The following is a 26,800-nucleotide window of genomic DNA, read 5'->3' as shown; positions in this document are numbered from 1 at the left end:
ACAAAAGAGTGCAGTGGTAAGGTATGAAAGAGTAACTGTTTTCACACTTTTCCAGATTTTACAACCTTGCCACAACCTGGAATTGCTTAAATTCACTTCCATTACTTTAAACAGAAACAGGAACCTGCACCACTGATGTCAGTGAGAAGAGAGCGTGACATGCTGCAAGCTTAGTAAAGGTTATGTGCAAGATGATCAAAGATGAAGGCTTATGCATACAAAGATCAACAGTATACACAAATGAAAGCAGACTTCCAGACTCATACCACACTTTAGTGCAAGAACACAGGAATAATGGCAGAAACACGAATTGTGTCACAAAAGTCCGGGGAGCCACGTGTCCTGTCGTCAACTGGAGAATCATGTCTAAATATAAATCAACCAGAGCAGTTGTGTTTGTGGTATGGAAGGCCAGAGCCACATGTTTGTTCAGGTATGTTATCTTGCCATCACAACACTAATGTACAGCAACTGTAGGCGATGACTCAACATGTTTCAGAATCACATCTAAATATGATGGCTGCCATGTTCACTGGTACAGTAGCATGAAGAAAGCTGCAGAAAGGACAGGGGTTATGTCATTGTCTGAGGTCTTCTGTGGGACAGATAACTAACCATGGGGCTCAGTTTTAACTTATCAACAGAGTTAACTCTTTTGCGAAATGCTCTTTTAAATGTTACATGACAATAACATTTAACAAATACATGCAGTGTATGTATACAAGTCATTGATAGATTTGCGTTGTATTTAAATTGAATTATATTTTAATTGACTATTTCTATACACACATTTGTTTTGTTTATATGAGACATACAGTCTGTGTCAAGCTGAAGAATCAGAATGACCTTAAAGGTCTGTTCCTGAGTGAGCATTTCACAGTCGTTTGAGTTCAACGGCGTACAGTAAGGGACTGTACTGCACTGAGAGAGATATTAGAAGTTCAAGATTAAGATAACAAATATTTAGTTAGCAATCAACACTACTTCAGATACTGTTCAGGATTCACGGTAGTTGTTGAACACTTCACATTGTTATGTTTCTGTTATGTCTTCTCTTTTTTAATAGCAGTACAGCAGAACATACTGTATACATTAGCCTTTCAGAAAGACTGCAAAATATACAGCAGACACAGCAGGGAATGCACAGGTGTAACAATATTAATGTCAATGTTCTGGCAATATTAAACTATGGTTCTCTTCTTTTTAAGTATCTTGGACGTGTACAGTAAGTAAGAAACAGCATGCAGAGTTATGCAGCCTTCATTCATTAATGTTATACAATGCACCTGGGACTTTCAGGCTAAGACATGTAACAATGTCTCAAAGGCCTTAATGTAAGATAGCTTGGCTAAAAGTACTTTTTTTCTTATCCTAATTAAAGATATAAAAATAGAGGCTGTGTTATGCTGCAAGAATCCAAAAAGCCCTCCGACACAAACTTGTGGTTTAGATTTGTTTAAGTATTTGACTCAGTTTAAGCTACTCAAACTATGATATGTCTTCAAATCTCAAATATCTTTGTATAGACATTCATATTACTAGCTAATGTTAGCATACTAACGCCCTAAACTAAGAGTGTTAACATTGTAAATATGATGTACTAATCAGCATGCTAACACGCTAACATGAGCGTGTTAGCATTAGCTTTATACAACAATGAATAATTGATGTAGTGAGTTTATACAGAGCAACCTCTTACTGCATAAGAATTCAAACAGAACTCTTATATGCAGGCTATATTATTTGGTAATCTGACTGCCATGTTATTCAGTGTGTAGCCGACACTTGTTCTGCAAAGACTGAATAAGCTTTCAATACGGTAAAACTGAAAGTATGTCTGCCGGCTTGTGAAAGGCCCATACAGGCTGCTTCACTTTTATATTTTAAGGGGAAACTGGTTAACACTCTTCTGCGTGATCGTAGAGTAGTAGCAAAGTTTAAAGTAAATTACTAGCCCAAAAACATACTCAAGTAAAAAGTAAAAGTACAGTTTTAAAAAGGAATCTTAAAAGTTAACTAATGAACTACTTTTTTACTTATATGTGGTACCAGTAACAAGTAACTGCCCGCCCCAGGTTGTGACAAGGAATATGATATCTCTAAGATCATTATAGGAGCACGGTGCCAATTCAGTGGAGTGCTCTTATTACTGACTGGTTAGTTCACTCTTACACATTTAGTGTAAATAATAAGCCTCAAGTGATACGGTAATAATAATAATAATAATAATAATAATAATAATAATAATAATAATAATAATAATAATAATAATAATAATAATAATAATAATAATAATAATAATCAAGCAAAGTGTTTTGAACCAGCTGACTGGCTGACTGGTGCAATTGCTTGCAGCACAAAATATTAATGTATTAGTTCTGTAGAATCATTGTTTCCTATCATGAACTGCACAGACTATTGAATTAAAACTTGTGGACCTCCAACATGGCCGCCAGAGAGCGCGCATTCATTGCATCAAGTCTTCGCTGCCAGGCTCAGCAATTAGTTAATTATCTCTTGTGACAGCCAGCCAAACCACAGCAATGTAGATGTTGTAAACTGTGGCTGTGCAGAGCTTTGAGCTGAAAAATCCTCTTAACATGTCCAAATGATACCTTTCATGAAGCCCAGTTCAATAGCTTGTTTAGATTAGGCCGGGGTGTCCAGCAAACAAACAGCACCTCAATACTGGTGCCTTGCTGGAGGAGCAGATCAATGTTTGTTTACTCTGAGCAAGTCATTGGTGGGGAATGCAAGCTGTTTAGTGCGGGATGCTGCTGATCTTTTGTTTGCGTATGTGTGTGTGGCCATGAATACGTACATGTACAGAACGTGATTGGCTGTATATGCATGTGTATAGACCAAACAGTATTTACACCAAACATGTGTAAGCACTTGAGGGCCACTGTATGTAAACTCTGTATGAAAACCAATTTAACATAGTAAATATGAAACGGTGAAATGTTTATGCAAATGTAATTAGCAAACTAATGGGCTTTCACATCAACAAATATTGATTGAGAACATCTGCATGATGTGTGAGATCATTACATTCTTCATGAAAGGTTACATTACAACACCAAAAGTCTAATCAACACAGTAAGCAAATGTTCTGCCAAGGCAGAATTAAAAAAAGAAAGTTGCAGAAAATAATAACTTGTCACTGTCTTTTCAACTCTAAATCTGATAAGTGAGATCAGTGTCTCAACCCAGGTTAACTCACTCTCCAATTAAAAGCCATTCCATAATCCTACCGTAAACTTTGTACATGTGCTCGCAGCGTATGTGATAGTCATCCATGTAGTTCATTTAACCGTGGCCAGATGGTTGGGCACTTTCCTGGGATGGCAAATTTCAAACACTTACAATTACAAATACAAGTGCATTAGAGGTGGAAAGCCAATATCATCATATTGATCTGCTCTTATGTCAAGGAAAGTCCTAGTCATTTAATCATTATGCCAAATATGCTTTTAGTTACTGTTAAAGCAGTGGGATAACAGACACGTTTAAAGAATAAAATATTCTTAGATTAAAACGATAAATCCATTCTCAGATATTTAAGGCAGTGTCAACATTCTCAACTTAATAGCGTCTTGGTGCATGCATTTGTGTCTTTTCAGGAGACATTCTGTAAGGTCATCAGTGTCACCTGGTTGAAAAAGGGCAAACTGTTGATGTGAGGAAGACCATGAGAAAGCTCTGGCCACTCAAACTGTACCAAGAGTCAATCTAACAGCTGCCTGTGGCTCTTCCTTCCTTGCAAAACATCTTTATAGAGAGGCAATTACAACATGCATATATGTTGAATGGCTATTGCTAAAACAAACATGCCAGGCATAAACAGTATCAGGTTTAATATAATGTAAATCTGAAGGATTATCACTTCAAGTCAAGATGAAGAAAAGTGCTGTCCATAGTCAAGCACATATCATCACTTCAAAACGTGTTATTTGGAGTTACATCATTATATGAATACAACAGCAGCATGCTAAGCACATGAGCTGTTGACTGATCCATCATCCAAAACCATTTCCACATCCCAGCTCTGCAGCTGCAGCCTCAGTGTGCCAGCTTTATATGTTATGGCTTGTCGTGATCAGTGGCTGGATCTTGATAGCAAAATAAAAAACGTTTTGCACAAAAAGTGTCTGTTCTTTGTTGGAGTGATAGATTAGAGAGTAACATGTAGCTGACTGTATTATTATTTTCTTATAAACTGCAGGCTCACTTAATCTGTTTCCTGCACCAAACAGGATCCTGTCATCCACTGCGCAGCATTACTCCACATCCCAGATTTTGAAGTCAAAGCGAAGCAGCGGAAGATGCTCTGCACAGGTATGAATGTGAAGGTCAGGGGAAGCTGAGCGCTCAACAGAACGTTAAAAGACTAGGAGGCATCTCGGATCTGAACATGGATTACCTCTCATGAACTCAATCCCTTTAAGCCATGTCACAAACCCAGCAAAGTATTAGACAGATTCCGCCTCAAGAATTCATAATGACATCTTAAAACCATTTTGCGCACAGCAGCAGAATAAACTCATTAAAGTTTGCAGAGGTGTTGCTTTACCTGCCAAATCTGTCGGTAACTCTATCGCCTATCTTTTTGATGCCTCATTCCAAATTTTTTAGTCGGCACATCAAAATCTGATCTATCAATTGAAGGTCGGTGCCCATATTAGGCACTAGAAGACTACTGCTCATCCTGGAGGTAATTTAAGCTTTAATTACATGATTTCACGGACAAAAGAGTAGAAACAAAAGCACATATAGTGTGCAGGATGAACTGAAAAAAAAACCTTCATCACTGAAGACATACCTGTGTGTTTGCAGAATCTAATCTCAGGTCAGACGCTGGCCTGTGTGGATTATGTGTAGTTTGATATCATTACTCTCCCTCACGTTCCTGATGCTGAATCCCTACATGTCCGTCTCGACGGCAGTCTTCTTGTTTCCTTGCTTTAGCAGCCCTGCTGTTCATCATGGGGATCATGTTTTGCCCGTGATGTTTTTACTTGACTGGGCAGGTGGTAATCTCATGTGTTCATACGAGTCATGTAAAGCGAAAAGCTCACTGATAACGTGCTGACTCAGTTAGAAACCTAAAGGCCTCCTCTCTTTTAACAGCCCCAAGGCTATTATACAGTGCAATAACGCTACTGTGTGACTCCATCCTGCCAACATGTCAAAAGCACTTCCTGCTTTACATGGGACCATGCAATTTATTTCACTTTGAATTTACGATATGTACGGAAGGTGGAAGAGAGATGTGGCTACGAGCACATGCATATGCTCTTACAGCCTGGAATTTACATAAGAGATATGAACGCACTTGACAGCAGCTCTCACAATACCATGTAAAGTAACAAAAGCACAACTGCAGGATCAAAACAGATGTTTTACATCTGGACCGACTTCTGCATAATCTAAACACATTACTTATTATTGCAATTACTCGTGTCTTACAATGTAATTAGACATCATAGGAAACCCATAGGCTGCATTTCAGCCACTCAAATTATGAAGGATGTGTGTGCCAATTCAGTTTACTGGAACTCTAATTGGACACATGTGGTAAAATGTGTCCAACTGCTAATTCATGAGCAAACCAGTAACATGCATCCAGGCTGGGTGGCATTCGGCTGCATGAACAGTCAATGAGAGGTGAAATAAAGGCTGTGAAACACACCGAAGCCCAACATAACCACAGTTTGACTAACTAGACGTGGATGCAATAAATCTTTAGTGGTAAGTGTACGTCTTGTGGTTTCTAACCATGCAGATAATTTAGGTTTTATTCCTCTATGTTTTGAGATACTCGTCGTTTTGACATTGAATGGAATTTAGTTCAGCAGCAACATGTTTGTTTCTGAGACGGTGTCTCCAACACTGAAGGTAATCAGACCTCACCGTCAACAGTTTTCATAGGGACTCTTTATTTGGCAGAAATTAGTTCCAATGAGTTCATAGTGAAGTCTGTGGATTATCCAGACTAGCAGGACTGACACTTTGTCACGCTAGCTTCAGCGATGGCAATGTTGATTGCTGATAACTTTGGTGATCCCCTGACTGCTCACCTCACGTCATGGGTCAGAGTAAATGTGGATGGATGATTGATGGTTCCCTTCAGGATGGATTGTAATAATCACTGACTGTATCTAGCGCCATCATCAAGTTCAAATGTTACTTTGTCCAACACTTTGTGACATCCTGCAAATCTATAATGATATTCCCATCAGCCTCAGCTGTACTTTCTCTTTAGTACTTATCAGCAAATGTTAGCACGCTAAACACAGATGGCGAACATGGTCAACATAGGTGCTAAAGAGGATCATTTGGAGCATGTTAGCATGCTGATGTTTGTTTAACATCATTATCAGCCTCTCTATGCGGTTGTTTAGGACCACAACTGCAACGATCAGAGCTTTCTACAAGTGCCAGTTATTACTACTCATTTAGGTCCAGACAGCCTCTTAATTATAATAAATGTTAATGTTTGATTCTAATGCAGTCTTGATTACCAAAATGAGTTTGGCTATGTACGTTTTACGACCACTAGCCTCCACATTAAAACAATGTGAGCATGATGATAGAAAAACGTGTCTGTCTGTATCAGTCCGCCCCCACATGCTCTATATGTGTGTGTGTGTATTGAGTCGTCTTCAGTGTTTAACAAATATTAGCTAAACGATTGATGACAAAACACATTCAAATGTGCATTGATTGCAACTTGACGATTGTGCATTAAAAAGTCACTGAAAGTGTTTTATAATAGGACAAACAATATCCTCGGGCCGGGCTAGATCATCTTTTCAGTGTAACATTTCTGTAAAATCTCTCAACATATATTATTGCATCTTGTCAGATATTGATCTCACACAATTATTTGGACCAACGTGATATTCATAAACAGCTGTTTTTAATTAGCCGTTGTTACATGCAGTTCACTAACTGTACCCACATGTCCGTCCCATGGTGTTTGCAAAGTGAAAGAGCAGTCGGGTTGTGCTCATCTATACTTCCATACACAACCGACAGCGAGCCACACACTGCCAGACTAATGCACAGGACTTAGCAGTAAAAAGGGAAGAAACATCAACACATGTGAGCGTTAAGTGAATATGAGTGTGTCTTGAGGGAAACCAAAGAGAGTGTTATCAGAGGGAGATAACAGGACAAACTATAGACGCAGCAGCAGAGGCATTACACACAATCCTTAAACGTTAAAAATGAACAGGGAAATAAATAAGACGGCAAAATTAGCAGGTTAATTAGAAGGTTAATTAGCAGGTTAAGATGACCATCAGGTTATGGACTAAAGTGGTATAGCCCTTTAATGCCAGGTCATCCAATAGATACTGATTATCAAAACCAGTTTACAGAAGAGGGCTCTTTGAAATACGAGCACAGCACTCAACCTAAGCCCTAACAACTGACAATATAGCCAGTCTATTTAAATGATTTGTCTCCCAGTGAAAGTCGACACTGGGACTGCTGCATGCTTTTATCTACAGTAGACATGAGAGGAAAGAAGAGCCCAGCACAGCTAGTGGCCGTTTCTCAGATATAGCTTGAATATAAAAACTTCTCATGAAATAGCTCAGAGACACTGGGCCTAAATCAAGTGTCTCCCAAGTCTCCTTTGGATTTGAGAAGAGAAACATGAAGCATAACATTATTGTTACTTCAACTCAGAGGTATTCACAGACACTAAATCTAAGAAGTCAACCCCCGAGAGAAGGATTCAGCTATGGGAGTCCTCCTGAACAAGCAAGCACAAGCATGAAGCTTGTACACACTCGTTACAACAAATAAAAGAATAGCACAACATGAAAAAAAAAAGAAATGACACGTGAAAATGAAATATATCATGACGTTTTTTTGTTGACAAATTAAAACTTGAATGATAATGTGAAAGAAGACGAACGTACAAAATGAACTTTTTATCCCCTTTAGTACCAGGATAACTGGGTTTTTGTCCAAATTCCATTCATCTGCCTCTCCAAGTTTCTTTTGTTTTAAATATAGATATAACCTATTCCATATTGCATTTTCTCCAGAATAACCTGTTACCCTTCACTGCCTCCTCCCCTGCGTGGGGCAGATAGGACACAACCACAGTGTGATGGGCACATGTCCCTAACCCTAAAGCAGGGGTTACATCTAAATTAATTTTACTGGTGAGGAACAGGCCAATTGATGTGTTGAATGACACCAAGACTCACCATTCATTTCATATTCAAGCTTCACTTAAACTGTAGGAGGATGTGTCTGCCAGCAATGTCAGCTACCATTACTGGAAAGCAACTAAATAAGAGATTTATCATCCAAATTCATGCAAAATCCATCACAAAAAATTAGATAAGAAGCAGCAACAAAACAGAAACCATGAAAGTGAGTGCGCCCGTACGGACACCGGTAATCCCCGACCTTGAAGGGAACCTATGGCCAAAGCTATGAGAATAAACTCCAAGTGTTTTCTTTTAATGTGGTTCAATACTTTAGCTGCTGTCTCAAGTTAAACCCACAGTGAACAGTATTTTAGTGAATGGAGTTTCTGAATAGAGCACAGGTAGCTGCAATAATGTCCACACAATGACATTTACAAAGAGAAATGAGTCTTCTCACTAACCTCGCAATAGGCCGTGTAACCATTGAAAATTAAATGGTGAAAACTCGCTTTTGTTTAGTAGTTAGATGACTACAATGTGGCAAACTAATAAACATGTTCATTTAAAAGACTCAAACTAAATAAAAAGTGCAAAAGTAGCAATGCAACCCTGACGTCCAGAACTGTAATCTAGAGGAGCAGAAAAACACTTCTCAAGAGCCTGTTCCTCAGACTTTGCCCCGTGGTTAATGCCTATAAATAGTTCATCATACTCTGTAGTGCTTTATCTGTAAAGTAACACACTGCTTACGTTTCCTCAATGTACAGTGCTTCAGTTATCAGTGACACAAAAGCTTTGGCCGGGTTCCTTTTCCTCACATCCACCGCGCTGACCTGCAAACGGCCAACACAAGTGAGAATAATTGTATTCTGCTAAGGTCACATGGGCAATGTTTGTTTTTCAGTTGGGGTAGTGCATGCTGTGGAACCAGGACACTTCCTCACAGATCTTTTAAAACTCCAAAACGTAAACTGTATCATTACTCCAAATTGGGTTTTGTCTCATGCCCATAATAGTAAGTAAACAAGTTCCAAATCCACGAAAATATATGAAAACGCTGCGGCCTTAGCTCGCACTTCCATGCCACAATCATGTTATTAATGGAAGAAACCAGATTGTTTGGATATCATATCCCCATGATAATTAAATCCAAATGTTTTGAAAGGAAAGCTTATCCAGTACATGACTGTTGGCTGTATCACAGATGAATTGATTCAGTGTACATAAATAAACACACGGATAACAACTGTAAGCAAACACTACCCTTGTTTTTCTGTAAATCCATAGAGGCGAGTTATCGTGTTGTTATGACATCAGAATACCCTCATGGAGCAAAAGTTAACCAAGACAAAAAAAGAAAGACAATTGAATTCAGTTCTTCAGATGTAGGCCTTAATTATTACAATTCCTACCAAACACAACATATGCCGTGAGGTTTTCAAGTCTTTTGGCCCGTCAATTTGTATTAGTGCACAAATGAAAGACTCAAATAGCCATTGTGTTATACAAACCTCAACATTTGTCTCATAGTTTCACTCACCAACATACACTGCTCTCTATAAACAGTAATTGGATTCACTTGTTTCACTATTGTAGGCCCTGTCCATAACTCACCTCAGATGTGTGATGATTCAAACATTATACGTCCAATTTCTTGTACAGTAATTATCCAAAGAGAGAGTGCCTGCATGTGCTCATGTCCAATAACAGTACAGCATGCAAAGCACACGGCCTGCCACCGTTTGCATGATGCCGATCTGATAGGGACTTCCTTCCTACTGCTAGTGTCACTGTCAATGGAAATAACTAAATGTCTCTTGGAATGTTTCTTCATGACATAATCATGTGGCAACCAGTAGAATATTTTATATTTGAGATTCTTATACTGGTTTTGATCATATTTAGGATATGACCATATCCCATTAATAAGTCTAATGTGGGGCTTCCCGGTGGCCTAGGGTATCCATGATTCAGCCCAATCTCTCTCTGCCCTTAATCTCTCAACTCTCTGCTAGCTAATAAAGGCATGATAGATAGATAGATAGATGGATGGATGGATGGATGGATGGATAGATAGATAGATAGATAGATAGATAGATAGATAGATAGATAGATAGATAGATAGATAGATAGATAGATAGATAGATAGATAGATAGATAGATAGATAGATAGATAGATAGATAGATAGATAGATAGATAGATAGATAGATACATGCATGCCCCAAAACAAATCAAAACACATTATAAAGTTACTCAGGTTAATGCTCAGTCTGTCGGAGCTAGCCAAATCAAGTGGCTGTCTTTTTAGTATGAAATCCCCTTCTTCCCATTACATATTTTCTCAGGAGAGGACACACGACTATGTATGCTTCTTGGAGAGACAGACATGTTCAACATCTGCAGGGGTCCCTAATGCCTCTCAGCTCTTCAAATATTATGTATATAAGCATGTATATACATATATAATCTGCTTTACCAAATGTGTAGAAAAGCACAACAGAACTGAAATGTTGTGCAGAGCACAATGCATACAAAACAAAAGGCTAGTTAAGGAGGATACTGGAGCCTACACCACAATGTTATCAAATTACTTCTTGTCTCTTCAGCTGATCATGGCGGCTCATTTGCAAACATGTTTGCCATAGATAGTCATTTCTGTTGCTGCTGTTGACCCAAGTGACCAGTTTCTTTGTTGGAAAACACACTGGAATGATAGGTAATAGATCAAGTGTTGACAGAAATATTATTAACAGTGGTTAATGTCAATCACCTAACAGTATACCTTCTTATTCTTCTAGAATCTCCCATTGGTGTTCAGATGAGTTGAGATCTGGTGACTGTGAGGTCACAGCATATGTTTCATATGATCTGTACTCATCAACACTGGAGGAAATACTCAGATGCTTTCCTCAATGTAAAAATATTCCATTACAAGTCAAATATAATTAGCAAGATGTGCTTTAAGTATCAAAAGCTATGCAGAAAAATGCCTCCAATTAATTTATATTATAATACTAATGCATTAATGTATTAGCAGTATTTTGATGTAGCATGTAGTGTGTAATTTCAGCTATAACAATGTATCATGTTTTTTTAAATGTTTATCTGTAAAGTAACTAGTAACAGTAGCTGTCCAATTTAGTGGAGTAAACAGTATATTATTTCTCTCTGAAACATAGTGTAGTAGTAGTATAAAGTAGCATCAAATGGAAATGCACAAGTAAGGTATGAGTACCTCATAACTTAAACGTGTCACTTGAGTGGCTTACATGCACTTAGTTACAATCCATCACTGGCATTCATTATGTTCTTCTACTAATTTTTTCAGGTTTCTCATTTCATTTTTCACTCATCTCTTTTTGTATGTTACCTGACACCGTTTTCAAATTAATTAATTAAAAAAATGTAGGTTTATGTAGAAAACACTCCATAAACTTTAATTGTTATGCAGATGATACCCAAATATATCTATCGATCAAGCATGCCTTAAAGACATAAAAACGTGGATGACCTGCAACTCTTTGATGTTAAACACAGATAAAACTGAAGTTATTGTGTTACACCTTCGAAACTCATTATCTAAAGATATAGTTACTCTGTATGGCATTACCCTGGCCTCCAGCACCACCGTAAGGAATCTAGTTAACTTTGATCAGGATATGTCCTTTAACTCCCACATTACACAAACTCCAAGGACTGTCTTTTTTCATCTATGTAACATCACATAAATCAGGCACATCCTTTCTCAAAACAATGCAGTGAAACTATTCGATGCAATTGTCACTTCTAAACTGGAATATTGTAATTCCTTACTATCAGGCTGTCCCAATAAATCTCTTAATACCTTCCAGTTGATCCAGAATGCTGCGGCATGTGTAATGACAAAAGCTAGGATCGTATTTCTCCCATTATAGCTGTTCAAATCCTGAATTGAATTTAAAGTCCTTCTCCTCACCTACAAAGCCCTTAATTTGTTGGTCACCATCTCATTTTAAAGAGCTCAGAGTACCCTATTACCCCTCTAGAATGCTCATAGAATGCAGGGTTGTTTGTGATTCCTGGAGTCTCCAAAAGTAGAATGGGAGCCTGGAAAGTGTAATAATATATCAATTATGTGGTTATGTGGAATAAACAGATGTATGGTCTACCGTTCGTCAGCAGACAAAGCAGTTTGTTGCTGGGGTGATGGGGGTCTTTAATGATGCTGTGTGCCTTCTTCCTACACCACTATCTATAGAGGTCCTCCATGGATGGCAGCTCCATCCTGGTGATGTGCTGAGCAGTTTACACCACCCTCTTTAGAGTCTCTCCTTTTGAGGGCAGTACAACTGCCATACAGTATAACCCCCTTCATAACAACAGTATGTAGGGTGAATTTGTATACAACTACCCTGTTTAAATCATATTACAGTTTAAAGTTACACATTATTAGGGGCAGGGCGGCTTTAAGTGACAGGTGGGTGGACGATGCCCATTTCTAGATTTGGCGGGAGTTAGTCGGTGGCGTCACAGCCAAGATGGCGACCGACTTTGAGCTTCTAACCCTAACCCTAACCGAGCTTCTAACCATAACCCTAACCTTAACCCTTCTTGAGGCTCTTCAGAAACCTATGCTTTGCATACAGTTTATGTTTTAGACGGATAACACAGGTTACACAGTTTGACACAGTTCAAAAGAAGCACTTATAACAACAATAGAAGCTAGCTATGAGACAAGGGTTGGTCATTTTTAAAATTGAACAAAGCATTGGTAACATGCAATCTAGCATGTGACTGTTTCATCAACGTCCAGGCTTTTATTGTTTCTTGGGGTTTTACTCCTGCTCGTGAAAATAAATATAGTAGATTTTTACGTTGTGAAAACCAAACTACACACCTGACGGGAACATTTTGGTAGAGCAGTGTCTCACATCTTATATTCATTTTATTCTGAAATAACTTAAAAAATAATGCCCCCAATGTTTTAAGATCCTAACAACACCTCTGATGAGCATTTTGTCCAATATTTAATCTTAGTTTCTTTTCCCCCAGACAGACGGTAGAAGTTGCTGTGAGAGGAACTTCAAGTGAGGAATTTGTTATCATCTTTTATGGCCACATCTTCATTTTATAGTCTTGCCTTTTATTTTTATGTCTTATTTTTATTTTACGTAATTTTAAAAGTTACACTTTTTGTAACTGTCTTTCATTATTTGTACAGTTTTCCTCTTAAAACATTTCATCCTGCTGTTTATTAGCCATGCTTTGCCTCGTGGTGATCTAAAGCTGGGAGATTACCCACCTTTTTATTTCAAACTACATCACCAGTTGGACCAAACACTTGAAGTGAATAAGAAATTGGAAGCATGTGTTTCCTACATGTTTCATTATGTCTCAGCCTGGCATACCAACAGTCACATTAGCCTGTTATATGTGTGCACTGCATTTCACTCGCGTGCTGAAAACAAATGTTAATGATGTTCTGTCAAAAGCAGGGGAAGACATGGAGCTTCATGATGGGCAGACGTAAAAAAACAAAAACAATCTGAACCAGTAAGCATCCTGATCAGACTGCTCTGTTTCACCTGCAGGACGGTAATATCAAACCTCTGTTTAAACAAGAAGCAGATTTCTGTGGATAGTAAGAGTTCCCCGCTTTGATTGAATCAGGTCAATGAGCCTCCGATCACATTTTTGATGAGAACATGGGGCTGCATAGTATGGGGTAACGTCACCAAATACTTTGTGGTGAGTCATAGGCTGGAGGGTCGAGGGCTGGAAAAAAAGGGGTATGGAGAAGTGACCTTATGATTGTAATTCAAGTAGAGAATGTCACTTTTTCTAAAAATAATAGCCCATCCGGACCAAAATAGCAGCTCTATTTCTGTTTGGTGTTTCTGTTGGACGCCTGCAGTGCACTCTCTCCACGGGTGTGCATGTGAGTGGGAGGAAGGGAGAGAATGTGTTGTTTTCATTCTTCCCCCTTAAAAGAGGAGTTGAGATCTGGAAAAAACGAGAGAAGGCTGGAACCTTTTCAATCATCCGTGCAAACTAGCCCCAGTTGTCTAAACCATTAAACTCCCAGTCTGAAAAGTGTCTTGTCTACCTGTGGCAAACGCAGAGTAAATCCTTTTGTGGGAAAGATGGTCATTTGATTTAAGACCAGGCTCCCAGCGAGCTTGACTCTAGAGCATGTCATCCCAGTCTACAGTGCGCTCTAATGACTGGATGCAAGTTGATACCATTTGTCTAGAAAAGCTCTCCTCGGCTTGGAACAGCAGGTTTAAGCTTACAGCTAAGCTCTGGATGTGTTACGTGATTATGATGAAGGTCAAGAATTATATAATTTTTCATTGGGACTCTTTTTGAACAGTCCAGTTGGAGACGGAGGGCTATGAATCATTGCAATGTGAATATTACTTGTTGTTCTTTAACTGAATGGTGCAGATAGCATATCTCCATTGTTTTCTCTAAATCTGCTCCTGGAAATAAAGCACAATTCATGTTTTTATGGTTGTGTTAGGCAACTCAAAGCACTTTGTTGAGATTAGGAAAAGAGAATGCCGACTTGACGCATTACCTTTTTCAATGTTCACAATCTTTCTCTGAACTTAAAGCTGCTGTACTTGATTTGTCTTGGCAGTAAAAAAGGCTGAAAATACAAGATTTAACATGTTGTCATTCAAGATCTTTTCATCTTTTGTTTGTATTTTTAAACCTGTGACTTGATTGTTTTCCAAACATCTTGCCATGAACCACAGCTGAAAGTGCTTTTCTTTTCATTATTAATTATTCATTATTTTCATTTGTATTTTATTTATTTCTATTACTTTGTTGTATCTCTTGTTCTGTGTATTGGAATCAAACGGAAACCTCCGGGTCTAAAGAGTGAAGCCTTAAACATGCATTCTCTCTAATATCCAGCAGAAAAGAAGTCCAGTTGTATAAAAGTCTATGAGAAAATAACTTCTCACTTGATTTATTACTTCAATAAACATATTATTTATGAGTTTATGCTCTCAATCTCTAATTTTCTTCTCCAATACTGCATGATTTTCATTTAATAAATGATGGTCCCATTTAGAGTAAAATAGACGATAACGCAGGGTATGCTTTGGGGCGGAGCTACCTTTTGATTGACAGGTCGCTACCACAGAGTTGTCCGGTCTGGATATTGTCCGTGTTTCTGTCTTACAGCTTTAACCCTTTCACAGTTGGTTCTCAGTTCATGAAAGTAATTGTAACATTTTGATAGCTTAAAAATGTCTTGTTCAGCGTTCGGTTGTACTTAGCTCCACCCTCTCCTCTCACTTCTGGTTACAAAAAAACAAGATTGCCAAAATGCCAAACTCAAGACTTCAAACCGGTAGTCCACAAACCTCCAAGTCCACTTCTTACGTACAGTCTATGATTATTATGTAATATTTATTAACAACCTTCGTGGTTTTTAATTTGCAGTTTAACATGTGTGTATGTGTGTGTGTGTGTGCAGATTTAAGTTAGCAAGTATGCATGGTTAACTGGAAAAATACTTTTGTAAAATGTTTACAATTTACATTTTTTCACTTTGCTGACGCATTTCTCCAAAGCTTTTGTGTCCTTCAACATTTGTGATAGTAAACTTAGACATTTGATTTAAAATATTGATTAATTCCGCTTTAAACAAGTGTTTTAGTAGCCTAAATGTGGCACACAACGACAAGTCAGTGCCCTGTGATTTATATCTCCAAACATCCACCACAAGTTGCTACCTCTGACTGATGTCACACTTTGTGGATTGGACAAACTGTTGCCTATGAAGATAACGTTTCCTCTAGAGGAAATGACTACTATATAATTGTATTTTGTTGGAGATAGGGTTAGAATAGGGTGTGAATACCGGGGATTATGGTTACAACAATGTCAAACAAGTTCAGTAGTCAATAGTGAAGAGTTTATTTTCAGCTGAGGCTTGATTTGTTTTCTTTCATGAGTCAAATAACCAGCAAGTGACTGGCTTGAGGATCTGCACAGGCCTGCTCTGTTATATACTGTATATGTGTCTTATGCAATTTCATACTTCAGCAGTACATCTCCACATTCATTTCACAACAGCCCTTTCTCAAATTCTCTCTTTCTCTCCATCAATATATTTCTACAGACATCTCCTCATAGTGTCAGGTAGCTGTAACATCATCCGTAGTGTAGAATTAGTGCCGAAAAAGCAACAACAAGTCCTCCCTGTGATTATTTAGTCTGTGTTATGAGAAATATTGATGTGAAACTCCATCACCTGTTTCACATATGAGCGACTGCCTCTGCCAGTGCTCGTCTGAAAGAGAACATTTGGATGCCAATTGAATGAGGAACTCCCTCATGAGATGGTCTGATGACAGGATTAGACTGACTTGAAAGCTTGGAGAGGTTCATGTCTGAGTTCATGTGTGCCAAAATGCAATATTGCCAGACGTGTAATCACTGTATGGATGTTGCATTGTGGTATAAATCAAGCTGTGCACCAGGTCAGCATTGTAAAGTTGGAGTAGAACAACTCGGCAGTGGCACTTCTTCCATCTGTGATCTCATCGCTAATGATAACTGACTCAACTCCAAACACGAGCAGGGTGAGAGATTAAAACTCTACGAGGCACCTACAGTGCAGCTACAGTAAACCAGATCCATGATGCAATGTTTCTCAAAAGCAACAGGGCGAGGTCTAAACGCATAAAAGTCCAGGGTCTATTGGAAACAGATTTGACCTGACAAGTGTGATTGTAGCCTGTTGTTTCAAGACGAGACGTGTGTGTGTGTGTGTGTGTGTGTGTGTGTGTGTGTGTGTGCGTGTGTGTGTGTGTGTGCGTGTGTGTGTGTGTGTGTGTGTGTGTGTGTGTGTGTGTGTGTGTGTGTGTACGCATGTGTGTGAGAGGAGAGATAACGCTGGGGAGTTAGGTGGCGGGCCTCAAATTTCTTTTTACCGTCCATGAAATCCACAAACACCGCGCAGCCAGGGGAGTCTTAAGAGATGGAGATGAGCCTCGAGGTGCAGCTGATGAACGTGCGGGACCAGCCAAGCAACATAAAAAGAGAGATCTGTGTAGCCATTGAAGTGAATTTCACCAGTTGTTTCTAATTAGGTCCGGCTCCTGGGATCAGCGCAGAAGAACCTTTCCTCCTGAACGTCTGTGCTTCTATAAACAACCCTCCTCTGGTTCTTGAGCTGGCTGGGGCCTCAGACCTGGCCCGGACGCTCACCTATGCCAACAAGTCTTTACGGCCTTCAATTCTTCACTATTACCACCATTTTACCTCAGCAGATCAGAGTTTGTTTTAGCCCACTGGACTTGAAGATGCTAATGAGTGCTGCAGGTCAAGAAGCTACATCAACTCCTGAAGAGCAGATATCTTTGGGTGGCAGAGAGACTGTTTCACTCATTGGATTACCTGACTTTGCATTAAAAGTGTAAAAGTCATTGGTTTATTTGTTCATGTTTTACACTATTGATTAGCTATGCAGGCATTTTGTCTTGGTTCTATTTCAAATGTTACTTTTTATTTAGTTGTAGTCTTACTTTAATGAACAGTTTAGCAGCTGTAAGCAGCATCCAGTATGTTAGAGCTTGATGCAGTAATGCTGCATTATAACTGTGTAATATGGCCGTCATCTCTCTTTCTCAGTCATTTACAATCTGAAAACATAATTTTCTCTTTATTTCTCCTGATTCCATCCCTAGACTAATCACCACCTCTCCCCGAATTTATAAAACAAGTTCACCTTTTGCATTATCACCCCAAACGAGTGCTCAGGCTATAATCATCTTCTGAAGTTACCTATCCAAAGCCCACCGTTATGTATCTCAATACTGCATGCCTTTGAAGCCAGTATCACTAAGCATACTTAAGTGAAATATCTTCATCCCTTTCTTCCACACTTTGATCACTAAGTTGGAGTGAAGCACAAAAACTGTTGCAAGAACTTGAAATTGTGCAAGTCAAGCAGAGGACAGGCGGGCTTTGCAATCCTTTAGGAATGACACAGCACAATATTATTTCAATATTATTTATGTTTTACCTTTGCTATTCCAGATTGCTTCGCTTAATAAAAATGAATAAAAAGAAGCCAAATACATCCAGTATTGTAATTCTGTTATAAACGAGCTTCAGTCCGCTCCTGACAGGGAAGATGAGAGAAGATATATTGCATACCTCACACTGACTCGTTGCTGGACGCTTGAATCAGCGGGGTAATGCTGATCCAGCGAGGGGGTGTCCTCACCCGGCCCTGCTGCTGCTGCCGCTGCTGCTGCTGCACATGTACACCTCTTACTGTGTGTGTGTAAGTGTGTGTGTCTGTGTGTGTGTGTTCTCTCCTCCCAGCAGTCTGAAGCACTCTTTAAAGCTATTTATAATCAAGGTTTTTGTTTGCAGACTGGGTTGTTACCTCCACTCGCTTATCTCCTAATTATTTGAGTGTAGTGAGGTCAGTGGATAAGCGTGCAGCCACTGGGAGTTGATGAGTTCCAGTGGCTCAATGGCAACTGGCTTACCACTCCTTCATTGTATCCGCCTTGATCTCACACTGTCACTTATGGGGAACCTGGACAAATTAGAAACAGTTTGGTGAAATCACCTCTCTCGTCAACATTCAAGGAATCCTTGCAGCTTTAACGTGACATTTTATGATAATGAATTAACTCATATAACTGGTTAGCCACACATATCAGTTTTCTTTAGCCACTCTGGGACCAAACTACCCCTGAAGTCCTTAATGAAAAGAACTTCAACAAGTACTAAATCCCACACATTTGATATATAATAGTCTTGTAAAGTTGTTATGGCTAACGTGTTAGCAAACTAGCTCAAACTCCCTGTTTACACATCCAGCAGACACAGAGCAGTTGTGTTTCTAACCGCCTGCTTAAGGTACGTCCAACACTCCCTCTCTTTTAACTCTGTTCTGATTCAAATATCTGGCTCTTTAGCTGCTAAATACTCCACTATTTTCAACAGGCAGTTGCTAACTTTGTAATTTCTTGAAACTTATCCAAAACTGAAAGATTAAAGACCCTAAAAACAAAACAAAGAGCAGAAAGACACTAAAATGCTGTGTATAACTCAGGGAGACTGCAGAGTTGGGAACACATGTGGTCCAACATTCATATCACAAATATCATAGTGCAGCTTTATTATTAAGACTAGATACGTTAGCATCTACCCAACACAGCAATATCTACTTGACTTGGACATCTCGTGTAGTGTTTTACTTACTATCATCGTACACTGTATCTTAAACACATTACAATGTGAGTGCAGTCCTAGTTTTTAGATTAGTTTCTATTCCCATATTTTATTTGATTCTAGTTGATTTTTTAGAAGTTTTATAATTATTTGTATTTTACATTTAATTAGTTTAGTTTAGTTAGTAGATTTATCAAAAGTTGTATTTAAATGGCATCATCTGAAAACTCAACCCCTGCTTATAAAGCCAACACAACTAGTCCACCCTGAGCTCTGTCTCTGCTTCCCTGTACAGTAATTACCAGACTTTATAGTCTCTCCTGGAAACTTCTTAGGAAACTATAAGGAATTATTAGGAATAGTAAAATGAAGCTTGAACATTTCATTTCCTATCATTAAGGTGTAAATGCCCTCTCCACACTACTGAATCCTGGGTGTATAAGGACTGGAATCCTAAAGATGTGTAAGTTTAACTGTAGAGAAACTGCTTCGAGTTTGCTAAAAACCCATAAATGTTATTGAAGCCAGTAGTACCCTCAGTACCCTCGAATGCGGAGACAGCTCTGCTTACTCCTTGTCCTTAGCTCATTTTGTTTTGTGATTTATAAAACCTGACTGTTTTAACAAGTTAAAATACAAGTTAATAAAGTATTCTGTCTGTCTGTCTGTCTATCAGTTTTTATATGAACTTGTTTTGTATAAAGGTAAAATCATCCTACACATACGTTTCTATAATGTCAAAACTTTGTCTCTGATGCAATTATTTTTCTTTTCAAAGAAAGCAGTTTGACAGACAGTCCAGCTCCTGGGAAAAGTGGCATTTCAGCAAGGTGGAAAGCATTAAGAGCTTTCAGCGACGCCCCGAGGCAGGCTCATGTGATACCCTGTAAGAGAAGGGCTAATATTTTACAGTCAGCTTGGTATTTACCAGAAGCTTGTATCGTTCACCTCAGATCAAGAGCAAAGTATGAAAACATTCTGAGGATGAGCAATGAAGCAGCTTCTCAGCTCTCTTCCGAGGATAAGGCTCCTTACTTATCGCCGAGGGGTTCACTCGTTGGTCGTGTGGAGCACAAAGAGAAAACTGGAGGCCGAACCCGACGTTCAAGTTAGGCATCTAAAATGTGACACCACACAGTTCTTTGTCTGTGAGCCTACGCCGTGATGTAATCCATGATACATAGCACAACAATGTAGAAAATCCTCTTTTGTAAAACACGAGAGGGAGAAGTCAGTCAGTTTGATTGATGGAATTGTTACAGAGTCTACTTAACAGTCCTCTAAATTTAGATCTGATTTGGTATCCCTGTCCTGAGCATGGATTTCTGGCCTGTGACCCAGGCATTACCTCATCCGTGGAGCTTTGAGTGAGTGCGGTGTGCTTGAAGACTGGGCAGAGAGCTGCTGTCATCCAGTCGAAATAGCAACTTTTGGTATGTTGAACTGAGCTCAGCCTGGAGTGTAATGGCAAAACAAGCACAGTTGTTCACATCCAGATATATTATGCTCGCTGCTGCAAACTGAAAACATGCTCATGTTAGTGCCTGTTTCACGCAGGGAGGTAAAGAGGGCCGGAGCAGCCAGGTGGTCTGGGTTTCCTCAAAGCCTCTCTCACTCGTATATCTTTTTTTGCATTTTGACAAATGTTCCTGTTGGTGCGAATAAAGCATAGTCCATCCAGTCCACGTTATGAGCTGGAGGTTAATGTAAGTGAAGAAAGAAAGAAGAGATGTTGACATACTTACTGCTACATACTAAATATAATTTGTCGCACAATAACTGATGCAGAAAAAGCATCTCTGAAAAGTGTCAGGCTCCTTAAAGCTTCTGAAATCAATGTTTTTATATTAACAATGGATCAGAATACAGAGAAATACATAGAGTTCAACGTATCTAAAGAGGACAATACTTGCACACTGAGGTGAAGTGCTTTGGCATCATCGTCTTGACTTGTCCAGGGTAGAGAGAGTATGTTGCAGATTATCTGGTGCACAGAAACTGAAGGCAGATCAGATACTGGGGTCCAGTCCAGCATAGATGTTATAAAATGTGATAGTGACAAACCCACAGAGAAATAGCACCTGCTAGTTTGTGTTTCATGGTGCACGACAGAACAGTTTTCGTTCAACCTGGAAGCCAGCAGTTTTCAGTGAGAAAGCTCTGATGAATCCACTTCCTGCTTCAACAGTAAATGGCAAAAAGACAAAAGGCAGCAACTGGCTGGTGGAGCATTGAGCAGCTAAAGAGTCAGATATTTCTCTCAGGAGACCACACAGGGCTTAAAGAGTGAATATTGGACTTACATACATTCACATGATAATCCCTGTCTGCTAGATGTGTGAATGAGTATTAATGTTGACTTACTGTGGTTGTTGCGCACACAGTTTCCTTGTGCACAAAGAATAAATGAAGTGGTTTGGAGAATCTGGTTAAACTGTTTTACATTTCTGCTCATGTTATCTGCCCTGCTGGACTTTACAGATCTCAGCAGTTACTTTAATGAGTACAATGTTACCATAAGTAACAGAAATGATAAGGCCATAATGATTTAAATTAATTAGAATAATCATTTTGTAACTGTGTGGATTTGGACCCCCTGATGTTCCTCCTTACACTGACTGAACCACAAACTCAACTCAAGACACTAACTGAACCCAGATGCCAGAATCTGAGCTCAGTGTGGGGCTATTAATACCTTTAGCAGGGACTGAAACATCGAGGCGGCTCTCACGACAGAAGGAGATCCTGGAGAAACCTGACTCTCTCCATAGCATGCATCAAAGAGTGTAGTCTACATTATCAGTAGTTTTCTGCTCTTCGCTGTTTTTCCAATAACCAAGGAATGCTGCAGTGACTTTCTTTGTTGACGTTTCAGTAATGCTGCAGTGACTTTCTTTGTTGACGTTTCAGTAATGCTGCATTGACTTTCACCCTCAAAATCCACCTGACTTCCCAAATGGGCCTATAATGTGATGCATAGTAAATAGTTCACTGTATGTTAAGGCACAATATGTTGGAGCAGCTCAGTGCCTTTCATCCTCACTGAAGAGGAATGCACAGGAGGTTTATCCACTAATGAAAAGCATGTTTCCAGGTGTTAGACAGTGTCGTACAGCGGGATATAAAATTACATTTATGAGTGTGGTAATCAATGCATTGTCAGCTTTTACCACATTCAGCATATGAGGTCTCGTTCGGTCAAACCTTATTGCTGTTTTCATGGTTCATCTCTATCACGTTTACTGCGTTTCACACTTTAAACAGCATGAAAGAATTCAATGTTAACATGTACAGTGACGACATGCTTATGTTAGGGATATGTAATGATATGTAACTTCAAGCTGTTTCCTTCCAGGAGAGTAAAATCTTTTATTTTTAGAACAATAGCAAACATATCCTTCACACGTTCCATAAATTACATGAATATTTCATGACCTAACTTGTATAATGAGCATTCAAAAGTGATTTCATCACACTTGCTGGCTTGAATTGCACATGAAACAGAAGAGGCATGTAGTGTGCTACTTATATCAGCCATGACTTTCAAAATAAGCATGCTCCCATTTCCCATGAAACAGGGGTTTGGGGCTACACGGTGCTGTGAAAGCATTTATGCGGGGTTATCTATCAGCAACACTGGCGGCCAAAGGATTACTCATTTGAATGACCCTGATGATATGACATAGTCGTTGAAAATTATCGAATTACACATAAATTAAACCTTGTTTTTGCTGAGAATCCAAGAGATACAGTAAGGTGTTCCGTTTTATAACATTCTGTTTGACCTGCTAGAAAATGAATGCAGAGTAGACGCGAGGGTCCATGGGAAATCAATGGAAATGTTATGAACTCATGCTATTAGACATTTAGAGGCCATTTTCCATAGAAATATTTAAAATATGATATTGAATGACTCCACAAACCCCAGATGTACAGAACTCTTATCTTGATTTAAGTTCGATTTTTGCTTTCAAAGTGCTGACATCAAACAGGGATAAAATAGAATTTTATCCGCAAGCTTTCACCTGCATGTGTAAACTATATCCAGCAGTGTCTTTAATACATCAAATGAAGTTTGATGCATATTCTTTTTCAGCCAACATAAACATTACATGGTTGCTTTTAAATCTAGGAGGACATCTTGGGACAGCCAGCCAGGGTGTAGAGATTACAGGAGAAACTAATTTATGATGCCTTTCTCATCTGAAGAGAAACACTGTGAAGCCAGCAGCTAGTTACAGTGAGTGTTCTTTTACTGACTTCTTAAATGTTGGAATTAAAAGTGAAATATATATGCTTAACTTAAAGTACCACTTTACAGATGTTCAACCCTTTTCTCTACTTATTATGATGCATATACTCTATTACACATGATTTACAACTCCTTAATCCTGAAGCTAATGATGCATGGTCTGAGCAGAACATGAACATGATATGAGTGTCTGGCTGCTGCTCCCAACACATTTCAAACAGACAAGTGTAATGACATGAAATTATGAGAAAAAAAAGGAACATATTATATGTAGTGTCATCTGTGCTGTAGATTTTTGGAAACAGATATCCAAAATCTGAATTTGGTCAAAAGTGTGAAGCCCTGGGAGTTGATGTTGGACGGCTGGCAATGAAAGGGAATACACCCTAAAACATACTTATTTTTGGCCTTAATCACTCTGATGCAGCTTAATCACTCTCATTAATTATTAATTGATTGAGCTTCCTAGCTGCTATGAAAAATGAAACATCCTGCAGACATGTAGCAACATTTGGAGGTAAAAGAGGAGAGTTTGAAGCTACCTGACAAATGTAATATTTTCTACTTTTAGCTGTGGTTTGGTCTCCACCAACTCCTGATGGAAACATCTGCTAGTGTTTGACTTTCTTTACTAGATTGAACTGAAATTAACTAACTAACTGATATTACACATGCTCACTTCTATGCAACCGGACTTATTTTTGCAACCAGTGGTTTCGCCCCTTCTGGTCATTTGAAAGAATGCAGGTTTAAGTCACTTCCACATTGGCTTCACTATTCAGACCCAGAGGTCCGCTTGGTTACTTTTGAAACGGCAGCAAACAGAAAGTCTGCTTATCCGGGGGGAAACGGGGATGTCAGCCAGAATCCGACCCCCAGCTCTTGGGTTTGAAATCAAGCTAACTGCTTACTGTTAGCTGAAGGTCCGTCTCCTAGAGCCGCCACCTGCTCACCTCCCGGCAAATTTGTGTCATGGTGCCAGAAAGTGAAAAACATGGCTCGCTTTCTTGTTTCTGCCACTTTTTTTCAAACAACCAATGAAAGCGTGCAGGGATCATGGCTGTAATGTTGACCCTGAGTCTGCTGAGTCAGCAGCTGTGCTTCTTCTCCCTCTGTACTGAGACAGACTGCAGCTACACTGACTCACTATCACCTCTAGAGGAACAAGTGGTATTACAGACTGGACGGAGCGCAGCTAGCTGTTAGCATGCTAACTTCAGTAGATATCTCTGCAACACAACACTGTTACCACTTCACACTCTGTTGATAATGTTAGTTAATTGTTTTAATGTTTTAAGTTTAAAGTTCTTACTAGGGCTGTCAAGCAATTAAAAAAAAATCTAATTAATTACAAACTTTGTGATTAATTAATCTAAATTAATCTAAATTAATCTAAATTAATCTAAATTAATCTAAATTAATCTAAATTAATCGCATATATCAATATTTGCTGTGAGAAGCATTTCAAAATATTCAAATGTCATTTGACGCCATGTGTAAAGCCTCCGTTAGCCCCCTGTCCTCTACCACCTGCAGTCCATTGCAATACATTTGGTGATGGAGTTGTTAATGTGTCTCAGGTAGACCGACTCATTCTGCGTCTGAACGCCTGATCGAGATGTATGAGAGACGGGTCGCTCACTTTAGCATCAGCGGCGGTGCTAGCTAGCTCCGTTTTCTCATCCACTTCATCATGTTGACGAGGCTGCTGTGGCCGCGGCGCGGCGTGACGTAAAGAGTCAAGGGGCATCTAAGAGCGCGATTAATCTGCGTTAATTTTTTTGTCACGTTATTTTTTCTGTGAGTAATTAATCGAAGTTAACGCGCTAATTCGACAGCCCTAATTCTTACACATTTCACCTTTAAACTTTTGCATGTAAATATAATATTCCACATTGCACATTAACCTCCCCAAGCTGTTAAATATATGGTTGGCACAAAACAACATTTTACAAGCTCATGCAATCCAATACATCATTATCACAACAGAGAACAATGTGAAGATTGAAAGCTTTACAGTGATGGTATTTATTGCAGAACTGTTGGTGGACGAAGTAGTCGGATCCTTTACTAAAGTAAAAGTACTATTATAAAACGGACATGTCAAATCAAGCAATCTGATTGGTTCTTAGCCGTGATATAATGAGCGTATATCACGGGTAGAATTTTAGTTACTTTTCACAACAAGTCAGTATCCCTCCGCGTCTGAGAAAAAGCTACACCGTTACAGCTGTTAAATTACGTCCGTTAGTTAATTGATTAAGTACAATTACACACCTAGTACAACCTTACAGCCTTGGTACACTGTTCTAAACAAGTCACCACGCAATACAAGTGTTGATTTACATACCGTCTTGCTTCCATTTTAATTAAATCCGCCGTGTGTGTATTCGCTCAGAACAAAGGTGCTGTTTCGCGGGCCGTAAGTGAAGTTACCGTAATGAATCGATCTATGCTGTAAAGCGCAGAGTCTCAGCTTTCAGAAACCGTTGAAATCTTTTCGATTGCGATTACGATACGGTAATCCAAAACTTTGCTTGCAATCGCCGACACATTCGGTGTTAAAGGGAAACAAATTTACAAAGCTTTACTCTGGAGGAGTGGATTGATCAGTGCCTATCTCCAGAGAAGAAAGCCCCTAAAAGACGACATGCAGAGCTACGTGAAGAGCAGGTAGACCAAATAATCATCAACGTTGTCTGTCTAATATGTTCGCTAGCTGTTAGTGTTGTTGCATGGCAACCACCTCGCACTATGTTTTGTGCAGAAGGCAACGGAGGGACTATTTTATTTTGAACATCATTATTTAATAATAAAAACTATTTCAATTGGAGTGTGTGTTTTTCTTTCATATTGCCACACTTGGTAACCGTTTTATAAAAGCAATAGCTCACTTCAGACCGTGATATATGGCTCATTATATCACAGTTAAGGGGCGTGGTTCGGCCCGACGCGAATTGCTTAAATACCACAGTGAAGAAATACTCTGTTATAAGGAAAGGTCCTGCAATCACAATGTTATTTATGTAAAAGTACAAAAGTATTAGCATCAAAATACACTTATCAGAGGTAAAAGTACTCATTTTGCAGAATAATATATATTATATTATTGTATACTACATAATGAGAAGTAAAAAGTACAATATTTGCGTCTGAGATGTTGTGGAGTAGAAGTATAAA

At 39.0% G+C, this 26,800-nt stretch overlaps 1 protein-coding gene across 1 annotated transcript in view; it reads right to left on the bottom strand.

Annotated features, from left to right (window-relative positions):
* Window positions 1-9,907, bottom strand: part of myocd (myocardin) — a 107,311-nt gene extending 97,404 nt beyond the window's left edge. Inside the window, 1 exon segment of the mRNA XM_029455876.1 lies at window positions 9,789-9,907. The gene's annotated coding sequence lies outside the window, so the exon portion shown is untranslated.
* Between the last annotated feature and the right edge of the window lie 16,893 nt (window positions 9,908-26,800).

This window comes from Cottoperca gobio, chromosome 19 (genome assembly GCF_900634415.1).
Source record: "Cottoperca gobio chromosome 19, fCotGob3.1, whole genome shotgun sequence".
NCBI classification, from domain to species: Eukaryota; Metazoa; Chordata; class Actinopteri; order Perciformes; family Bovichtidae; genus Cottoperca; species Cottoperca gobio.
This window is presented reverse-complemented; position numbering and strand designations above follow the sequence as displayed.